We start from the raw sequence: 5,519 nt of genomic DNA on the forward strand, positions 1-5,519 counted from the left end.
TTGAATTGATGGGCTTCCTTAAGTCCACTTAGAAGAGAAAGACTTATAGACAGGAAGAATAGGCCACATTCCAGCGATTAGAAGCTGACCTGCTCTGATTTGATGGAGCTCTAGTTTCTTTTGTGCGTGCCCTATGATCCAGATCTGCATTATTGACACTCTATTTGGGCAGTGGCCTTGAACCAAACGAGTTATGAATGATAAATCCAACTATGCCATTGTGAAAAACCTAACATAACAGGCCTGACGGGAGCTTTAATACAGCAGACCCATGGCGTCTCTGATGTAGGCAAAGGAGTCCTTTAGGGTTAGAGAGAAGAGAAATTGCTCAGATTTTCTCTGATCAACACAGCATAGCTTTAGAGCACACAATTGATTGCACAAATCCCTTTGAAACTTGAAACAGTGGCAATCTAATGGAAAGTGACATTGCTGGAAGACTTAGGGTGGACGTACTGTACAACATGAGAATTTTAATAGGATTAGCTCAGAATAGACTCCCCTACACATATCTTGAGGCACGGTGAAAGAATTGCCCAATTCTCTCAGGTACTTTTCTCAGAGCTCTCAAACTGAAGCACTTGAGTGAAACTTCAACTTTTAGTGTTTATTTAAAGCAATCTTGTAGGGTCAGTCCGGCCACAGACAAATCCCAAAGAGGAATAGAAAAAAGGTTTCGAAGGTTGAGGTGGGAGGAGGTTCAAGGATGACTTAAAAAGACTTTGCTCAGCTCGATCCCCTGAAGCGGGATACGACCACCACTATGGGTATGTGCTCTTCAAAGAGTTGTTTTTTGAGTGAAATTATTTCGGAGGAAGCAAAAGTGTAAGTGCAATTCACTTCAAGCTAAATTGTTTGTACTTAAAGTCTGCAGTATAAGATCAACTTTTTAAATTTCTTAATTATGTTTGTGTTATCTCTAGGTTGCGAACTCATTTCAATCAGGAGAGACTTGTTTTATAATTTAACAATGATTTATTATGCATGCATCAAATATGAAAAGTCTTTGGCGATTGGACTCCATCCTGAAGTAATATCACCGAGGGTAGGGATACTGAGGTCCAACAGGCCCAATCCCCCCTGGGGTCCAGACACTGGTGGTGGTGGTGGTGGTGAAAGGAGCTGCTGCAATCTGATGAATCAGGAGCATGACTGTGATGCTGACTGGAGGTGACTGGGGTGGAGGAAGGTCACATCTGCTTAGAGCTGAAATGACAACTGACAGCAGCAGAGAGGAGAACACTATTTAAAGTTTGACAGCAACGATATGATTGGCTTAAGGAAACTGTGTGCAGAATCTGGTTGGTTAGTTAAAAGTACACGCCCCCAATCAGCTGATAGAGTAATCACAAGGAGAGGAGAGACTATGAGAGAGTGTCTTCCTGACTGAAGTTGCGCTTGAGATTTTTATTCAAACCTGTTATTTCATTGCTCAGTTGCTTCAGCATAACTGTATGAATATGATCAGCTAGCATGGAGAGGGGTCAAAAGGGATACTAGTTTATGAAGATAAAAGGCACCATAAAAAAATACTTGCAATTCAAAATAGATTACATGAAATGACCCCATCTTCTCTGCATTACTGCAGTACAAAATTATTACTGTGTATACCCATATTGACAACCGAAGTGTAGCAGCACATGCCTCAGATTAAAAACTGGAGATGTAAATCATTCATCTTCACCGCGCTCCACTCAGAGTTCACATCAGCATAAACCACTGAGTCACGAGTAGTGACAGGAGTGAAATATGCCTCAATGTTTTTACTGTTTTAGTTGAGTAACTGGGTAATTCATCATTGAGACAGTGTAAACGTACTGTACTTTACTGTGATTTGTAATGCTCCCCTACTTTGGCTGAGGAGAGACACTAAGCTGAATATTCAACACTTTCAGCGCTGTACCATATCTAGACATTTATTTATACTTTTTAAAGGAACTAAAAGCTTCCTTCAGCCCATTGTTGTCTGTATTCGCCTAACTTAACTTTTAATGTTATCAAACAAAGAAAGATGTCCTCCCCTCATCTTAACATGGTCCTAAATCGATACTAGAGTACTGTTTTATTAATTAAGTGGTACACGACTTGAAGCATCGGCCTTAATTTGGACTCTGGTCCCTGAGGGCGAGATGCAATGAGTTCCACAAAAGGTTCCTAGTCCCCAAGGAAGGTTCCTGCGTTTGAAAAAAAGAGGCTCATCATGATTTCCCCAAATGATGTACAGATCTTTAGGGCATTCTATCATTTTAAAATATATTTTTAAATCGTACATATAGCTGCTGTGAATGGGAATACATCTCTCCCAGGTTGGGGAACTGTGGAAAGAGTAAAAGAGGGAGCAAAAAGTTTTATTTTATCTATTTTTTTTCTTTGCTGCGTCAGTAAGGTAACTGCAGGAGCTGTTGAGATCCTCTGACTCCATTAATAACTTGTGCAGTGGGGACCTGTTACGCAAGACCTGAAACCTGAGAGCCGGTCACCTGTTCTGCTACCTGAGCCTGGGCTCTGGGGACGGACAGAGGAGAGAAGAAGGGTAGACAGCCTTGCTGAGCTGCCTGCCTGGAGGACACAACTCATATGGACTCAAGGCCTAGCTGGAAGCTCCAGAGATCCCTGTTGGTTGTTTTCTAACCGACGTAACTAACTCAGAGGTGTGTGTGCAGAATAAATTAACTGAGAAATATCAATATCTACTGAAGCCTCTCCTCCTCAGCCATCACTGTTAAAGTTCTACCAAGGACTCTTTCATTTGCAGAGCATATTCAGCTCTTAACGTTCAGGCGGCTAAGATAAGCTCACAGGGTCATTTGTATTTATATCAACACATTGACTCAGTTGATGTTTGTGCTTTGCTCCTTCATCCCCTGTCAGCTGAGAGGAGTTTCCACTGGGGCTTGAGAAAAGACCCCCGCGCTCTCGGCTACCTGATGGCTGGCTGAATGCAGGAGAGTTTCCATTGCTGCCTCTGTTGAAAGAAGTGGATATATCTGTTCCAAAGAGCAGAGCAACAGCTGATGTCTTGGCCTTGACACTCTGCTTTATCAGGTAAGAAGGCTCCACAGTACTACTGTACTACTACTTTACTACAGTAAAGGTTGGAAGGTAGTTTTTAGAATTATGCTTCTATTTTTTCCCTGTAATTACGTTAAACTTGGGTTCCTTCATTAAAAAATATATATATAATAAATAACTGTCAGGGTAAAGGTAACAGAATATACCACATATTTTAGATATTATGTTTACAGGCACTACCAATATAATCTAACGAAATCCAGCAGACTGGTCAGAGGTAGTAGGTAATTTACACAGCTGCTAATGAGTACAACATTCATAGTAGTAATTAATGTAGTTCATTTTTTTGTGTTGGCATGTTTTAATGTTTTGGTGTTACTCTCTCAGGCCGCCAAAGGAGCTGCATGTATCTGTGTCTGTGTGAAAGGAAAAGGCCAAGTTGTGGGATTCTAGTTTTCCAGTATAAGACAGAGGTCCGAATGTGCAGACAAATGACTCTGTGCTTCTTCAAAGACACCTGCTATGGGTGAGAACTATTAAAGTATTGGTTTCTTTTAGCTATCTCTTGCTCTTCCAAGCCCAGCAAACCATGTTTACTGTAATAAAACTCAGAAAAGGCAGATGCTCTCTGTGATTGCAACTTTTTAGATTTTACTAGGAGGAACATTTCCACCCTGACTCTTGCTGTCTCAGGTGGGGAGAAATGCTGCATTTTTAGAAACAAATAACTCTTGATGCCACTGGTATGTTTCCCTACTGCGAATTTAAGCAGATTATGGCCCATGAGACCACATTCCAGTGACCCACAGTCGGGGCTATTACAGCACGCTTGACTCAGTCTGACAAATTGCTGCAGATAATAACAAGAAGCATGTATTTCATCCTGATAATCCATGATTCACTGACCAATAACGCATGTGTGTTCAGAAAGTAATTTCCATCAAGAGCGCACTTTAAAACGGAATATAGAGATAAATATTCCTCATGCAAGAGGCAATTTCAATTCATGAAGTGGATTTTGTAAGTTAGGTTTCTTAAAAAAAAAAAAAAAAAAAGACCAAACTGGAATCTGAAGAAGCAACGGGAGACGATCGGTGTCTCAGGCAGAAGGTTTATTGCCGCTTGAATTTATGGAGAATCCAGTAGGGCAAATCATTCAATACACAGAGTCTGGTCACAAGTGCATCGCCACCCTCAATCCTGAAAGTTTTTATTTTTATTTAACCTGTCAGCTTGTACAAAAATTGGAGGTGCCCGATAAGTTATCTTCCACAAAAAGGTTGCGTGTGTAAGTAACTGTTGCAATGTCGTAAACGAAGATAGATTCAGCATGATGTACATGTTCCAGGTCACCGGTAGAACAGTCAACCAGTGTGTCTGGAGACTCTGTAGAGATGATCCACTATATCTACTGAGAGGATGTTGTTACTTCAATAGGCCAATAGGTTGTCAGAAGAGGAGAATGAATAATCCCCTCACACTCTGCAAAGCCTGTCTGCCTCCTAAACAGCTGTAGGTCCCATGGCCTCTCTGTCTGTTCCTGACACTGTCAGGAGCACAAAGGTTTACGCGATCGCTGGTTTCCGTGCATGCAGCAATAAGCATCTGGTCACATTTGCCAAAATCCAAACCCGGTTCGCTCTCTGTGAGCTGTCACTCTTTCTGTCTCTCTCGCAAACACTCTCTGTTTTTATTTTTCTCTTGTTTTGCATATTTTCCTCTGCTTCTCAGAGACTTGTTTTTATGTCAACAAGACTAAAACCGTCTCTCAATATATAGCTCAAGTCCGTCTCTGTGTCTCAGCCCCATGCTTGTTTGTTCCTGACAATGACATAGATCTTTAAAACAAACTGTCACAAATACATACTTTTATTTCAACAATATAAGTAATTTCCTGGTGGCTAACGCTGTGAATTTAAACAAAAACACTTGCTTAGGTTTAGGCAACAAAACCACTTTGTAAGGTTTAGGAAAAACATCACGCTTGGGCTTAAAATAAATGAGTCACAATCATCACCAGTGTCCCTTCAAAATAACACTTTGGAACACCAACTCTGGTCTCAAACACCAACCTCCTGGTTGAAATTCTTGTGTTTGCATTCACATCAGGGATTAACGGTCTCAAACAGCAGAGAGTCCTCACACGCCTCACTGAGGGTAAAAGTTCCTCAGTGAACACAGACACGCCTGCAGCTTCTTCTCTGCGACTTTTCATGTGACTTCTGTTTTTACTCCCTAAGCCGGGATGCAACTTGAAATTTAGCAAACTAAGTCTGCAATAATTGTGATATATAATAGGCTCCTTAGGTAAAAGTAAAATGATAGACTAAACAATAAAAAATAAAAGTGCAAGTACACCAAAAACAACTTTGCTATGGTAGTGAGAGTAAATGTAATTTGTGACTTCCCCTCCTGCTAGCAGGAAGGTGCATGTGGGATTCATTTAATAAACTACAGTGCCCATTTTCCTCGTAATGAAGGCCCATGTTACCCAGCGCAATTCTCTT

The sequence above is a fragment of the Anarhichas minor genome, unplaced genomic scaffold, assembly GCF_050575085.1.
Source record: "Anarhichas minor isolate MPS153535 unplaced genomic scaffold, ASM5057508v1 ptg000054l, whole genome shotgun sequence".
Lineage (NCBI taxonomy): Eukaryota > Metazoa > Chordata > Actinopteri > Perciformes > Anarhichadidae > Anarhichas > Anarhichas minor.